Raw genomic sequence first — 18265 nt, forward strand, 5'->3', positions numbered from 1 at the left:
CTCTACTTTTAATGTAAACTATGCATGAACTGATGCGCTAAAAACCATGAGCACCTAAAGCACATCATCGTTGATTGTGAGATTATAGCAGTTATTCATGTTTCTGACATCTGTTGACCTTATGGTGAGCCAGATTCACCTGTTCTGTAAGCCCATGATGTACACAGGGTGGTCCATTGATCGTGACCGGGCGAAATATCTCACGAAATAAGCGTCAAACGAGAAAACTACAAAGAACGAAACTTGTCTAGCTTGAGGGGGAAAACCAGATGGCGCTATGGTTGGCCCGCTACATGGCGCTGCCATAGGTCAAACGGACATCAACTTCGTTTTTTGTTTTTTTTATTAAATAGGAGCCCCCATTTTTATTACATATACGTGTAGTACGTAAAGAAATATGAATGTTTTAGTTGGACCACTTTTTTCGCTTTGTGATAGATGGCGCTGTAATAGTCACAAACACATGGCTCACAATTTTAGACGAACAGTTGGTAACAGGTAGGTTTTTTAAATTAAAATACAGAACGTAGGTACGTTTCAACATTTTATTTCGGTTGTTCCAATGTGATACATGTACCTTTGTGGAATTTTCATTTCTGAGAACGCATGCTGTTGCAGCGTGATTATCTGTAAATACCATATTAATGCAACAAATGCTCAAAATGATGTCCGTCAACCCCAATGCATATGGCACTACGTGTAACGACTTTCCTCTCAACAGCGAGTAGTCCGCCTTCCGTAATGTTCGCACATGAATTGACAATGCGCTGACGCATGTTGTCAGGCGTCGTCAGTGGATCACGATAGCACATACCTCCTACTTTCCCCACAGAAAGAAATCCGGGGACGTCAGATCCGGTGAACGTGCGAGCCATGGTATGGTGCTTCGACGACAATCCACATGGCATGAAATATGCTATTCATTACCGCTTCAACCGCACGTGAGCTAGTGCCGGACATCCATCATGTTGGAAGTACATCGCCATTCTGTCATGCAGTGAAACATCGTGTAGTAACATCGGTAGGACATTACGTAGGAAATCAGCATACATTGCACCATTTAGATTGTCATCGATAAAATGGCGGCCAATTATCCTTCCTCCCATAATACTGCTTCACACATTAACCCGACAAGGTCGCTGATGTTCCACATGTCGCAGCCCTCGTTGATTTTCCGTTGCCCTATAGTGCATATTATGTCGGTTTACGTTACTGCTGTTGGTGAATGACGCTTCGTCGCTAAATAGAAAGCGTGCAAAAAATCTGTCATCGTCCCCTAATTTCTCTTGTGCCCAGTGGCAGAACCGTACACGACGTTCAAAGTCGTCGCCATGCAATTCCTGGTGCATAGAAATATGGTACGTGTGCAATCGATGTTGATATAGCATTCTCAACACCGACGTTTTTGAGATTCCCGATTCTCGCGCAATTTGTCTGCTACTGATGTGCAGATTAGCGGCGACAGCAGCTAAAACACCTACTTGGGCATCATCATTTGTTGCTAGTCTTGGTTGACGTTTCACAAGTAGCTGAACACTTCCTGTTACCTTAAATAACGTAACTATCCGGCTAACGGCCGGACACTTGGATGATGTCGTCTAGGATACCGAGCAGCATACATAGCACACGCCCGTTGGGCATTTTGATCACAATAGCCATACATCAATACGATATCGACCTTTACCGAAATTGGTAAACGGTCCATTTTAACACGGGTAATGTATCACGAAGCAAATACCGTCCGCACTGGCGGAATGTTACGTGATACCACGTACTTATACGTTTGTGATTATTACAGCGCCATCTATCACAAAGCGAAAAAAGTGGTCCAACTAAAACATTCATATTTCTTTACGTACTACACGAATATGTAATAAAAACGTGGGTTCCTATTTAAAAAAAAAAAAACGTAGTTGATGTCCGTTTGACCTATGGCAGCGCCATGTAGCGGGCCAACCATAGCGCCATCTGGTTTCCCCCTTCAAGCTAGACGAGTTTCGTTCTTCGTAGTTTTTCCGTTTGATGCTTATTTCGTGTGATATTTGGCCCGGTCACTATCAATGGACCACCCTGTATATGAACATCCACGAAAAGGTTTCTCAATGTTTTCTCTGATATTCAGTTGAATTTGGGCTCGACGACGATGTGCTTTAGGCCTTTACGATTCTCAGCGCCTCGACTGTTAAGTGTTAAGCCTTGTCTTCGTATGGTCTCACAAGTTTGTTGTGGTTCCTACTCTTTTTAGTCTTTTAAATCAAACGGAGTATTGTGCCTCATTGATACCACATTTCGTAAAACACTTCCAGACTAGGAATGGTGTCATTCTGTAATACGACTGTTGTCCAACGACAACAGCAAGAAACTACCGTATGGACAAGACGGGCAAGTCTTGCACACTGCGACTAATAAGCCAACCCAGTTGGTCACAGGTACATTATTGTCTCGACAGTGCTGTACCAATTGTTATGCTATGTGTTTGTTGCTTCTGTCTGCCAGCATTGTTATTAAAATAGCTCTGATAGCTTTTCCAATTTTCTGTTGTAATGCATTATTTCAAAGCACTGGAAATCTTACAAATAAAAATTGCTCTTTTTTTTAAAAAAAAGTTTATTAAAAAACTGTGCATCTCAGCACTGCTGCTGTGGCTGACTGATATTTCGTTTTCTATACCTGTTTATTATTAAAAATATAAAGAGGACTTGTTATAACCAAAAGCAAGCAAATACCGAATCCCAAACAGTCGGTTTTTGCCATCCCTACAAGGAAGCTGACAAAGGTGGCTGGCTTCATCAGTGTCCTGCTTCCCGGCTTGCCGGTGTGTGTGTTCGATGGGTTCACGCTAGAGATCAAAAACGGAGCGAGTGTCAGGCCAATTTTGCGGGTTGCATACTTTATAAATCAAGGTGCTGTTGTCACATCAGTGCTAACGGCCTTCCTACGTTGACACTGCAGTCCCACGAACATGAAAGCTCTGAGAACTATGGCGCTGCGTTTGCTTCATACTTGGCTTGTTCTTTCTTACCGAGGCATGCAGAAGTGTAAGGCTAATGGTGACTTATTACATATATTCGAATACACATACATACACACGCATATCCACACACTATACAGGGTAAAGCGAAATTCGCGCACTCGGGCTTCGCCGCGCGACTGCTCACATGCCAGCGATAAAAAAATGTCCGTCACAAAATTTCGTCCGGCTTGTACATCCGGCAGAAAAATGGCGTTAAAGAGTGGCAATCTGGCAACACTGCAACCAAATGTATAGTAACTAGCTCTGTCGACAACTGAAATTGAGTTGTATAGTTGGTGCAGTGGATAGAGCTTTGAGTTCGATCCTGGGTTCAAGAGTATTTTTTACTTGGTAAATGTAGTCCAAGTGGTACGGTATCTGGCATCTTAATCGTCAACAGCGACTGCAACGGGTTCTCTAGAAAACATTTGCACTTACATACAACAATCGTAGAAATGGAACATTGGTCAGCTTTGAAAGATGCCCTTTCCACGTCGTGGGCTCGAATTTATTCGCACCCCTTCCTCTACTAGAAGCGAAACCTGTTTTATTTGTACTCTCCTCAAATGGTCACATAGATTAGTACCAACTACTAATCTTGTCTCGTTCAGATCCATTACATTTCGTTAGGGCCGTACATTACCAGTAGGACTAGCAATGCGCTTTGCGAATAATGTCCAAACTCGTTTACTCTTTGTATGTGTTATCACCATGGTCCCATTAATTGTTTCAACTGTCTATGTCTTATTTGTCTAATCATGTATTTGTTGTGCTCAGCGTTACAAAATGTTGTACATTTAGGGTACATGTGACATAAGAAACGGTGTATATTACAGTATGAAACGTCAGAATGAAAGTAGAAAAAAAATAATAATGCTCCCCAACCCAGGGTTGAACCCTCGATGTCCTGCATGCTAACCCAATTCTCTGCTTACTGCGTCAACTGTGCAGCGGCCAACTTTAAACCACGATTAAAACGTGCTGTCAGAGGTAGTTATCATACGTGTTGTTACAGTGTTGCCAGACTGCCACTCTTTAACGTCCTTTTTCTGCCGGATATACTTGCCACACGAAATTTTGTGAGAAACATTTTTTTATCGCTGGCATGTGAGGAGCCGCGCTGCGAAGCCCGAGTGCGCGAATTCCGCTTCACCCTGTGTATGTACGAGTATATTCACCGCTAACCGATCACTCATTATATTAGCGTGTAATAATCGAAATATCCAATGGTTTCTTATGCCACTGAGGCAGGTCCGACAATTCAACTTGCACACGAGAATGACTATAAAGCCGAAATCACGACTGTGTGAAATACAGGGCTATTACAAATGATTGAAGCGATTTCATAAATTCACTGTAGCTCCATTCATTGACATATGGTCACGACACACTACAGATACGTAGAAAAACTCATAAAGTTTTGTTCGGCTGAAGCCGCACTTCAGGTTTCTGCCGCCAGAGCGCTCGAGAGCGCAGTGAGACAAAATGGCGACAGGAGCCGAGAAAGCGTATGTCGTGCTTGAAATGCACTCACATCAGTCAATCATAACAGTGCAACGACACTTCAGGATGAAGTTCAACAAAGATCCACCAACTGCTAACTCCATTCGGCGATGGTATGCGCAGTTTAAAGCTTCTGGATGCCTCTGTAAGGGGAAATCAACGGGTCGGCCTGCAGTGAGCGAAGAAACGGTTGAACGCGTGCGGGCAAGTTTCATGCGTAGCCCGCGGAAGTCGACGAATAAAGCAACCAGGGAGCTAAACGTACCACAGCCGACGGTTTGGAAAATCTTACGGAAAAGGCTAAAGCAGAAGCCTTACCGTTTACAATTGCTACAAGCCCTGACACCCCATGACAAAGTCAAACGCTTTGAATTTTCGGCGCTGTTGCAACAGCTCATTGAAGAGGATGCGTTCAGTGCGAAACTTGTTTTCAGTGATGAAGCAACATTTCTTCTTAATGGTGAAGTGAACAGACACAATGTGCGAATCTGGGCGCTAGAGAATCCTCACGCATTCGTGCAGCAAATTCGCAATCCACCAAAAGTTAACGTGTTTTGTGCAATCTCACGGTTTAAAGTTTACGCCCCCTTTTTTTTCTGCGAAAAAAACGTTACAGGACACGTGTATCTGGACATGCTGGAAAATTGGCTCATACCACAACTGGAGACCGACAGCGCCTACTTCATCTTTCAACAGGATGGTGCTCCACCGCACTTCCATCAAGATGTTCGGCATTTCTTAAACAGGAGATTGGAAAACCGATGGATCGGTCGTGGTGGAGATCATGATCAGCAATTCATGTCATGGCCTCCACGCTCTCCCGACTTAACCCCATGAGATTTCTTTCTGTGGGGTTATGTGAAAGATTCAGTGTTTAAACCTCCTCTACCAAGAAACGTGCCAGAACTGCGAGCTCGCATCAACGATGCTTTCGAACTGATTGATGGGGACATGCTGCGCCGAGTGTGGGAGGAACTTGATTATCGGCTTGATGTCTGCCGAATCACTAAAGGGGCACATATCGAACATTTGTGAATGCCAAAAAAACTTTTTGAGTTTTTGTATGTGTGTGCAAAGCATTGTGAAAATATCTCAAATAATAAAGTTATTGTAGAGCTGTGAAATCGCTTCAATCATTTGTAATAACCGTGTATATGAACAGTAGACTTGTTCACAGTCGAATGGTTGAAATTTCTTTCAGGAAGGTTGCTTATGTAGTGGAAATGCCACGAGTCCGCGGTTATACCTGCGATCTCTCCTTTCTGAGCGAGTCAAGCCAGCGGGAGAGACTCGCGAGTCGAGTGTACGAGCACAAGCAGACGTCAAGTTCGGAGATGACGTCACAAGACGAGCTGGCGAGATCATTTCTGATCTCTAGTGCACACCAGCTCCTCCCCCTGGGGTTTGCTCACGGCGCCGTGGGAAAACCACACGGAACCGTGGGGATGGGGCAGGTGGTCAAGTGTTTGCCATGTCGACGTTCATAGGTTGGTCCAAGGTGTCAGGGACGATGTCCATTTCCATCGGCTCGTCGACGGCTCCGCTCTGCTGGAGGCGCTGTAGGGAGCTGCTGCGAGCCGCATCGGCAGTTCCCTGAGACGATTGGCTGCTTACAGGTACTCTGATTCTCTAAAAGAAAGTAGCCCGAGAGTTCTACCAATATGCGTGTGAGAGTCGTGCCGCCTGTTTTAATTTTTATGGAGCGTTGCAGCTTCATGCGAATACACTACTGGCCATTAAAATTGCTACACCACGAAGATGACGTGCTACAGACGCGAAATTTAACCGACAGGAAGAATATGCTGTGATATGCAAATGATCAGCTTTTCACAGCATTCACAGAAGGTTGGCGCCGGTGGCGACACCTACAACGTGCTGACATGAGGAAAGTTTCCAACCGATTTCTCATACACAAACGAGAGTTGACCAGCCTTACCTGGTGAAACGTTGTTGTGATGCCTCGTGTAAGGAGGAGAAATGCGCACCATCACGTTTCCGCCTTTGATAAAGGTCGGATTGCAGCCTATCGCGATTGCGGTTTATGGTATCACGACATTGCAGCTCGCATTGGTCGAGATCAAATGGTTCAAATGGCTCTGAGCACTATGGGACTCAACTGCTGTGGTCATTAGTCCCCTAGAACTTAGAACTACTTAAACCTAACTAACCTAAGGACATCACACACATCCATGCCCGAGGCAGGATTCGAACCTGCGACCGTAGCAGTCGCACGGTTCCGGACGGCGCGCCTAGAACCGCGAGACCACCACGGCCGGCTGGTCGAGATCCAATGAGAATTAGCAGAATATGGAATCGGTGGGTTCAGGGAGGTAATACGGAACGCAGTGCTGGATCCCAACGGCCTTGTATCACTAGCAGTCGAGATGACAGGCATCTTATCCACATGGCTGTAACATATCGTGCAGCCACGTCTCGATCCCTGAGTCAACAGATGGGGACCTTTGCAAGACAACAACCATCTGCACGAACAGTTCGACGTTTACAGCATGGACTATGAGCTCGGAGACCATGACTGCGGTTACCCTTGACGCTGCATCGCAGACAGGAGCGCCTGCGATGGTGTACTTGACGACGAACCTGGGTGCACGAATGGCAAAACGTCATTTTTTCGGATGAATCCAGGTTTTGTTTACAGCATCATGATGGTCGCATCCGTGTTTGGCGGCATCGCGGTGAACGCACATTGGAAGCGTGTATTCGTCATCGCCATACTGGCGTATCACCCGGCGTGATGGTATGGGGTGCCATTGGTTACACGTCTCGGTCACCTCTTGTTCGCATTGACGGCACTTTGAACAGTGGACGTTACATTTCAGATGTGTTACGACCCGTGGCTCTACCCTTCATTCGATCCCTGCGAAACCTTACATTTCAGCAGGATAATGCACGACCGCATGTTGCAGGTCCTGTACGGGCATTTCTGGATACAGAAAAAGTTCGACTGCTGCCTTGGCCAGCATATTCTCCAGATCTCTCACCAATTGAAAACGTCTGGTCAATGGTGGCCGAGCAAGTGGCTCAGGATCTATGCACCTAAATTACGTGAAAATGGAATCACATATCAGTTCTAGTATAATATATTTGTCCAATGAATACCCGTTTATCATATGCATTTCTTCTTGGTGTAGCAGTTTTAATGGCCAGTATGTATTTAACTCTGAACACATTATCAAACGGGTCTATTACTTAGCTAAGTTCACATCTCTTTTGCCCATACTTCTATGTTGTAATGAGTACCGGATTGTATAATTTATGCTCGGCTTGTGAATTCACGAGTGGCTTTAAAATTGACATTAATGTATGGTTCGACCTTACATGTAGTTTTTCAGATGGAGATTGTCAACTTGTGGAGTGGCCCTGTGCTGAAAGAGGACACCCATGAAACATTGTCTTCATTGTACTGTTGAACAAGCTTCGTCATGTGAGACTTTGAAGTTCGGAATAGTCTTTCAGCAAGTCCATTGTCCTCAGGATGAAATGGTGTCGCCTCGTAAACGCTGTTGGTTTCAGAAAACTGTTCACATTCCTGAGTTAAAAATAGTATGCCACTGTCAGTGACAGTAGATTTCTTCAATTATTCAATACAGAAGGCGGAACCGAAATAGTCTTTGTGAAGATATCAATGACATATCAATCACAATTGGTAATTTTCCCATAAGCAGTATTCCAATGTCTTTACCAATATTTTTTCTAGTAATAATGCTCTCTGGCAATGCGTTTCATAGCAACTATGCGCCAATGGCATTGACGTAGCATCTGCAGTACCATAGATTGAAGCACCGCAGGGATAACCACTTGTCTTGCCTGATTCTGAATGTACCAGAATGGCACCTTTATACACTGTAGCTGTATGCCGCACATTCCAATAATATTTAATGTCTGGCTGATTCTGTTTGACTATACTGTTTGATCTGAGACAAAACAGGATCCTTAGGTTCAAGTTTGGCAATTAAGTTAGAGTTCAGTGGGAAACTTTCCACAATGTCCGGAGTACTAATATATATTTAAAAACAAACTTCACCAGATGACTCAAACATTTTCTCTCTTCTTATTCGCAGACCTGAAAGCAAATATGCATTTGCGTGTTGTGCTGTGGACCTCCCCCCAAACATAATTTCATGGTCGTAATTCAACAGCAGTAATGCCCAACGCTGCAAATGTTGAGCTGCCGATGTAATAACAGTTTTATTCAGTCAAAAGATAGCCACAGAAGGTTTGTGGTATGTGGGAAGGGTAATTTTACGTGCGTAAATGTAATCATGAAATACTTTAAACGCAAATATAATCGCGGGAGTTTTCTTCTAAATCAGACTGTAATTTCTTTGTGACACTATCAGAGTCTGAAACGAACGCAGTTGGTCTTTTAAAACCATGATGTCGACACAACAGAGTGGCACCTATATCATTGTCTGTAGCATCCACAGCAATAGTGAGTTTTTGTTCAGATCATACGTCGTAAATAATTTGGAATCAAGCAAAGATGGTTTTAATTTGTTAAATACACATTGTGTTCCAGTTTCATCTGGTGCCTTTACGCAACAGTTTGTGCAGTGGTTAACTGATGGAAGCTGTATGATGCGTGAACTTCCTATAATTTATTTTCCCCGATATGGCACATACTATAATTGTTTCACGTTTTCGGGAGATGGGAGGTTTTTAACGATGTCATTGTGTTTTGGCGTTTCCATGATGCCGTGTGCTGACAGTATGTGCCCGAGGATTCCACTTCACACTGAAAGAAGATGCACTTGTCTTTGTTAAATTTCAGATTTGCCGCTTGTAGAATTTTGAAAAAATGGCTCTGAGCACTATGGGACTTAACAGCTATGGTCATCAGTCCCCTAGAACTTAGAACTACTTAAACCTAACTAACCTAAGGACAACACACAATACCCAGTCATCACGAGGCAGAGAAAATCCCTGGCCCCGCCGGGAATCGAACCCGGGACCTCGCGCTTGGGAAGCGAGAAAGCTACCGCGAGACCACGAGCTGCGGACTAGAATTTTGAAGACATATTCCAAATTCTGTAAGAGTTGCTGTGGAACTGTGCCTGAGACAATTATGTCTCAACGGAACTTTCCATATTAACTGCTCTAAATACTCCTGGAACGAACTCATTGCATTGGCTATTCCAAGGGGTAACCTTTTCTAATGACAGTGTCCAGATGGAGTATTTATCACCATAAATCTATGTGTATCTTTGTCCAAAGAGGGTTTGCAAATATGCATCTAGAAGATACAGTTTGGCAAAGTATACACCATCAGCTAATTTTTTCATCAGTTCTTCTGGCCTGTCACTTTGAAATCTATGCAGATGCACAGTGAGTCGTCCGTTTTCTGTACAACTACAACTGGCGTCGCCCATTGGCTACTGGTAATGGCTTCTACAACCTTATTAAGTTCGAAATGGTCGAGTTCCTGCTTTATTTTGTTTTTTAATTCAGAGGGAACGTTGCGTACTTTGCAAAATATTGCCACCACATTCGGCTTCAGCGTAACATATGCCTTGTAACCTTTAATATTACTTGTTGCTTCGGTAAAAAATATCATAATGGTTACGCAACAGCTGATTTACCTTCCTAGCCGGAATGTGAATTTGAATCCCATTTGCACGCGCATGAATGTTGAAGCCCAAATCATTGAAGAGATCCAGTTCTAGTAAATACATGGCCTTATTTGAATTTACAACTACGAATGTAGCCTGTTTTGCAAATTGTTTATTCTTACCATCTATTCAAAATTTTCCTTTTACTGGTATCTCCTGATTTCTGTAACTGAACAGCAAGCTTTGAAAGTCTGTTAACTACGGCGACCTTAATTTTCGGTATGTCTGTGGCTTAGTTATTGAAGCTAACGACCCCGTGTCACTTTGATAACTGATTGCTACTTTGTTCACTCGAAGAGTTGCAGATAATGAATTGTTATTGATAGAAGTGATGGCAGTCACGTGAGGGCTCGTCCACGAAAGTTTTGGTATCTGGACATATAGTTTATGAACATTACTTCATGACGGCTAATTATCAAAACATGTTCAAATGTATGTGACATCTTATGGGAATTAACTGCTAAGGTCATCAGTCCCTAAGCTTACACACTACCTAAACTAAATTATTCTAAGGACAAACACACACACCCATGCCTGAGGGAGGACTCGAACCTCCGCCGGGACCAGCCGCACAGCCCGTGACTGCAGCGCCTAAGCCGGCCGGTGTGGCCAAGCGGTTAAAGGCGCTACAGTCTGGAACCGTGTGACCGCTACGGTCGCAGGTTCGAATCCTGCCTCGGGCATGGATGTGTGTGATGTCCTTAGGTTAGTTAGGTTTAATTAGTTCTCAGTTCTAGGGGACTGATGACCTTAGAAGTTAAGTCCCATAGTGCTCAGAGCCATTTTTTTGCAGCGCCTAAGACCGCTCGGCTAATACCGCGCGGCAGCTACTTATCCTTCAGTGCAGATGCACACAGACTCTTGCTTTTATGGGAATCGGTAAGATGCTGCAAGTAATGAGGCTAATGAGCAGGGCTACTACATCAGTAGCGTGTGGCTTAAGTTGAGCGTTTGGGTCTGACGAGAGGCGTGCTAGGGTAGTTGTGATAGCCACTGTGTTCGGATGGTGTAGTGGTCAGTGCTTCTGTCTAGTAAGCAGGAGACGCGGCATTGAATCCCGCTCCGGCACAACTTTAAGGTCCCCCCATTGATGTAAATCAATCCCCACTAGCAACAAATGCTTTAATTCCCTTGAGTTTAATACAACCATTCTCATGATCGATGATCCATGGGACTTTGGCCGTTCACTTACGTAATAATAAGGAACACCTGCGGCCGTTATTTTGATGTTATTTTATTATATTTCTACCAGTTTCAGTGACTCAGCACACCATCTTCAAGCCTGTGTGCATAAACAGTAACGATAGCATCATCTACTTACCAACCATACAAATACAAAGACAGATTAAAAAGAGAATAAGAATCGAGGACAATACTATATAACTGAATTTATAGTAATCACTTGATAAAAACCAACAGATAAATTCATTGTCACATACTTAAAATAGAAATATATACATGGTGTTTCAGAAGTGATGATAAACAATTCACACACGGAAAGTACATCTACATCTACATCTACATCCATACTCCGCAAGCCACCTGACGGTATGTGGCGGAGGGTACCTTGAGTACCTCCATCGATTCTCCCTTCTATTCCAGTCTCGTATTGTTCGTGGAAAGAAGGATTGTCGGTATGCCTCTGTGTGGGCTCTAATCTCTCTGATTTTATCCTCATGGTCTCTTCGCGAGATATACATAGGAGGGAGCAATATACTGCTTGACTCCTCGGTGAAGGTATGTTCTCGAAACTTCAACAAAAGCCCGTACCGAGCTACTGAGCGTCTCTCCTGTAGAGTCTTCCACTGGAGTTTATCTATCATCTCCGTAACGCTTTCGCGATTACTAAATGATGCTGTAACGAAGCGCGCTGCTCTCCGTTGGATCTTCTCTTCTCTTCTATCAACGCTATATGGTACGGATCCCACACCGGTGAGCAGTATTCAAGCAGTGGGCGAACAAGTGTACTGTAACCTACTTCCTTTGTTTTCGGATTGCATTTCCTTATGATTCTTCCAATGAATCTCAGTCTGGCATCTGCTTTACCGACGATCAACTTTATATGATCATTCCATTTTAAATCACTCCTAATGCCTACTCCCAGATAATTTACAGCTTCCAGTTGCTGACCTGCTATATTGTAGCTAAATGATAAGGGATCTTTCTTTCTATGTATTCGCAGCACATTACACTTGTCTACATTGAGATTCAATTGCCATTCCCTGCACCATGCGTCAATTCGCTGCAGATCCTCCTGCATTTCAGTACAATTTTCCATTGTTACAACCTCTCGATATACCACAGCATCATCCGCAAAAAGCCTCAGTGAACTTCCGATGTCATCCACAAGGTCATTTATGTATATTGTGAATAGCAACGGTCCTACGACACTCCCCTGCGGCACACCTGAAATCACTCTTACTTAGGAAGACTTATCTCCATTGAGAATGACATGCTGCGTTCTGTTATCTAGGAAGTACAGGCCAAAATCCGTTAAAAAAGCTCCAATAAACATGGATCTGCAAATCAATCAATCACTCCTGGATACCACGGTATTTACGTTGGTGTCAAGATTTGGTTCAAAAAATGGCTCTGAGCACTATGAGACTTGACATCTGAGGTCATTAGTCCCCTTGAACTTAGAACTACTTAAACCTAACTAACCTAAAGACATCACACAACCTAACTAAACTAAGGACATCACACACATCCATGCCCGAGGCAGGATTCGAACCTGCGACCGTAGCGGTCGCGCGGTTCCAGACTGTAGCGACTAGAACCGCTCGGCCACTCTGGTCGGTTCAAGATTTTGGATCGAGTATCTGTTTGTCTATGTTTGTCACACCTACTTTCCCCCTCTGTGCTCTGTGCCGTACCAATCTCACAATCAGTTACGAACGTGAAGGTACCATGGTCAGAGGTTACACGAATGAAGAGTACGCTAAGAAGAACTTCATGTATGGCAAAGTGAATGGCAGTGCCCTTGAGGCTGCACGATTGTAAGAAGAACCTTTTCCTCTCGGTAGGCAGACCGACAGGCGTACATTTAGCCGGTTACATCAGCGACTTAGAGAAACCGGGAGTTTTCGTACACCACGTACGTGATGCTCGACCCAGATCCATAACACCCGATGCTGAGGAAAGGGTGTTACACATTGCACACGAACGTCCGACTACTTAACAAGGATTGCTACCCAAGAGAGTGTCCTGAGTCACAGCAATGTGTGGCGGATTTTACATCCGCAAGTACTCTATCCGTATCATCTCCAGTGAGCGCAAGCCCTCAACAATACGTACTTCCCTCCTAGGGAGAATTTCTGTCAATGGTGCAACAAAAGTGTTCCCTGAATCCTCTGTTTGTAAATAGTATTCCGTTCACAGAGGAGTCACAATTTACCCGTGATGGAATTATTAACTACCATAACTGCCACATCTGTGCAGATGTCAGTCCTAATGCGACACACGTGTGACGACATCAGCAGCGTTCTTCGTTGAGCGTCTGAGCAGGACTGCTCTAAGACCGCATATTCGGACCACACTTCCTACTACAGAGGCTAACCGGACAGCAGTATATGCGGTTTCTGTGGACTGTGCTTCCAGATGTACGTGATGCTGTTCCACTGAACCACTGCCTGAACATATTACGATCGTGAAGGCAACATGGATATTAGGACTGACATCGGCCCAAACGTGACAGTTCTGGTAGTTAATAATACCGTCACGGGTAAATCGAGACTCCTCAGTGAACGGAATACTATTTACAAACAGGGGATTCAGGGTACACTGTTCTACATCTACATCTAATCCCTCTAATTTTACATTCGTGATTTCCTCGGGAGGTATAAATAGGGTGAAGCAATATATTCCATACCTCATCCAGAAACGCACCCTCTCGAAACCTGGACAGCAAGCTACACTGCGATGCATAGCGTCTCTCTTGCAGAGTCTGCCACTTGAGTTTGCTAAACATCTCCGTAACGCTATCATGCTTACCAAATAACCCTGTGACGAAACGCGCCGCTCTTCTTTGGATCTTCTCTATCTCCTCTGTCAACCCGACCTGGTACGGTTCCCACATTGATGAGCAATACTCAAGTATAGGTCGAACGAGTGTTTTGTAAGCCACCTCCTTTGTTGATGGACTACATTTTCTAAGGACTCTCCCAATGAATCTCAACCTGGCACCCGCCTTACCAACAATTAATTTTATATGATCATTCCACTTCAAATCGTTCCGTACGCATACTCACAGATATTTTACAGGAGTAACTGCTACCAGTGTTTGTACAAAAAATGGTTCAAATGGCTCTGAGCACTATGGGACTTAACATCTATGGTCATCAGTCCCCTAAAACTTAGAACTACTTAAACCTAACTAACCTAAGGACATCACACAACACCCAGTCATCACGAGGAAGAGAAAATCCCTGACCCCGCCGGGAATCAAACCCCAGTGTTTGTTCCGCTATCATATATAGGGTGTTACAAAAAGGTTAGGCCAAACTTTCAGGAAACATTCCTCACACACAAAGAAAGAAAATATGTTATGAAGACACGTGTCCGGAAACGCTTACTTTCCCTGTTAGAGCTCATTTTATTACTTCTCTTCAAATCACATTAATCATTGAATGGAAACACACAGCGACAGAACGTACCAGCGTGACTCTTCAAATACTTTGTTACAGCAAATGTTCAAAATGTCCTCCGTTAGCGAGGATACATCCATCCACCCTCCGTCGTATGGAATCCCTGATGCGCTGATGCAGCCCTGGTTCAAATGGCTCTGAGCACTATGCGACTTAACTTCTTAGGTCATAAGTCGCCTAGAACTTAGAACTAATTAAACCTAACTAACCTAAGGCCATCACACACATCCATGCCCGAGGCAGGATTCGAACTTGCGACCGTAGCGGTCGCTCGGCTCCAGACTGTAGCGCCTAGAACCGCACGGCCACTACGGCCGGCATGCAGCCCTGGAGAATGGCGTATTGTATCACAGCCGTCCACAATACGAGATCGAAGAGTCTCTACATTTGGTACAGGGGTTGCGTAGACAAGAGCTTTCAAATGCCCCCATAAATGAAAGTCAAGAGGGTTGAGGTCAGGAGAGCGTGGAGGCCATGGAATTGGTCCGCCTCTACCAACCCATCGGTCACCGAATCTGTTGTTGAGAAGCGTACGAACACTTCGACTGAAATGTGCAGGAGCTCCATCGCGCGTGAACCACATGTTGTGTCGTACTTGTAAAGGCACATGTTCTAGCAGCACAGGTAGAGTATCCCGTACGAAATCATGATAACGTGCTCCATTGAGCGTAGGTGGACGAAACTAAAATGAGCTCTAACATGGAAATTAAGCGTTTCCGGACACAGGCCCACATAACATCTTTTCTTTATTTGTGTGTGAGGAATGTTTCCTGAAAGTTTGGCCGTAACTTTTTGTAACACCCTGTAATCACACAGTAAAGGATCCTTCTTTCTGTGTATTCGCAATACATTACATTTGTCTATGTTAAGGATCAGTTGCCACTCCCTGCACCAAGTGCCTATCCGCTGCAGATCTTCCTGCATTTCATTGCAAATTTCTAATGCTGCAACTTCTCTGTATACTACAGCATCATCCGCAAAAAGCCGCATGGAACTTCCGACACTATCTACTAGGTCATTTATATATATTGTGAAAAGCAATGGTCCCATAACACTCCCCTGTGGCACGCCAGAGGTTACTTTAACGTCTGTAGACGACTCTCTATTGAGAACAACACGCTGTGTTCTGTATGCTAAAAACTCTTCAATCCAGCCACACAGCTGGTTTGATATTCCGTAGGCTCTTACTCTGCGAGCGGAACTGTATCGAACCCCTTCCAGAAGTCAAGGAAAATGGCATCTACCTGGGAGCCTGTATCTAATATTTTCTGGCTCTCATGAACAAATAAAGCGATTTGGGTTGTTGCACCCATTGGCAGAAATTCTCTGTAGGAGGGAAGTCTGCATTGTTGAGGACTTGCACTCGCTGGAAATGATATGGGTAGAGTACTTGCAGATGTAAAATCCACCACACGCTGCCATTCGCTTTGCCATACATGAAGTTCTTGTCAGCGTGCATGACGGTGCTCCAGCATATTTTCATTTACGAGTGTGCCGACTTCTAATTCGGACGTATGGTCTACATTGTATAGGTAGAGGGGGCCCTCCGGATTTATCTCCCATGGATTTCCGTGTGTGGAGTCATGTCAGAATCCTGGTCAACGCCACCGAGGACAACTCTCTTGAGGAATTAGGCTTGTTGATCGAAGCAGCCTTCCAGCATTTACAGAATTCCCCACGACTGCCAGGGAGGATCCGCAGTTCATATCAGAGACGAGTTCAATGTTGCATTCATACGCATGGAGAAAATTTCGAACACCTGCTGTAACGTTTAGAGATGCCATGTGTTCCTAGACACAAATGAACCGCGACAGAAAATGTGTTGTACCTCAACAACGGCTGGTTTGTGGACCCATGTTTATTGAACCTTTTAAACAACTTTTTTCTCTACTTTCACGTGTGAATTAATGACCGTCACTTCTGAAACAACCTGTAATATGCCATGACGAATTTCCTCACTATACATTGTATAAGCGTATTATTTATTAATGAAATGAATAACTAACTATTCTATGATTAGGAATTTGACAGTTACATAGTAACCTAAACATTAAAATCTTGAAATAGCCTAGACATCTAAAAAAAGTAACTGTAGAAAATGACAGATAACTGAGCATTAAAAAAAGTTTTGCATCGCCTTGGTTCCGAGAATTCAGTAACCGGTGCAGGAAATTGGAATACAGATCAACATAAGCATCATTTCCGCCCTTCTTATTGCTCATGAAAACCACACATTGCATGTTGTACCACCATTCAGGGCGATCTTCAGAAGTGTTGGTCCAGATTGCTGCACATTTCGGTACCTCTAATACCCAACAACACGTCCTCTTGTATTGATGCAAGCCTATATTCGTCGTGGCATACTATCCACAAGTTCATCAAGGCACTGTTGGTCCAGATTGTCCCACTCCTCAACGGCGATTCGGCGTAGATCCCTCAGAGTGGTTGGATGGTCACGTCGTCCATAAACAGCCCTTTGCAATCTATCCCAGGCATGATCGATAGGGATTATGTCTGGAGACATGCTGTCCACTCTAGTCGATCGATGTCGTTATCCAGAAGGAAGTCATTCACAAGATGCGCACAATCGGGGCGCGAATTGTCGTCCATGAGACGAATGCCTCGCCAATATGCTGTCGATATTGTTGCGCTATGAGTCGGTGGATGGCATTCACGTATCCTACAGCCATTACGGCCCCTTCCATGAGCACCAGTGGCGTACGTCGGCCCAACATAGTGCCACCCAAAAACAGCAGGGAACCTCTACCTTCTGCACTTGCTGGACAGTGTGCGTAAGGTGTACAGCCTCACCAGGTTGCCTCCAGACACGTCTCCGACGATTGTCTGGTTGAAGGCATATGCGACACTCACCAGAGAGGACGTGATGCTAATCCTGAGTGGTCCATTCGGCGTGTTGTTGGACACATCTGTACCGCACTGCACGGTTCGTGGTTGCAAAGATGGACCTCGCTATGGACGTCGGGAGTGAAGTTACGCATCATGCAGCCTGTAACGCAAAGATTGAGTGGTAACAAGAAGTCCTGTGGCTGCACGAAAAGCATTATTGAACATGGTGACGTTGCTGTCAGGGTTCCTCCGAGCCATAATCCGTAGGTAGCGGCCATCCGCTGCAGTAGTAGCCCTTGGGCGGCCTGAGCGAGGCATGTCATCGACAGTTCCTGTCTCTCTGTATCTCCTCCAGGTCCGAACAACGTCGGTTTGGTTCACTCCGAGACGTCTGGACACTTCCCTTGTTGAGAGCCCTTCCTGGCACAATGTAATAATGCGGACGCGATTGAACCGCGGTATTGACCGTCTAGGCATGGCTGAACTACAGACAACACGAGCCGTGTACCTCCTTCTAGATGGAATGACTGGAACTGATCGGCTGTCGGACCCCCTTCATCTAATAGGCGCTGCTCATGGGTGGTTGTTGACATCTTTGGCCGGGTTTAGTGACATCTCTGAATAGTCAA

Source organism: Schistocerca piceifrons, chromosome X, assembly GCF_021461385.2.
Source record: "Schistocerca piceifrons isolate TAMUIC-IGC-003096 chromosome X, iqSchPice1.1, whole genome shotgun sequence".
Classification (NCBI taxonomy): domain Eukaryota; kingdom Metazoa; phylum Arthropoda; class Insecta; order Orthoptera; family Acrididae; genus Schistocerca; species Schistocerca piceifrons.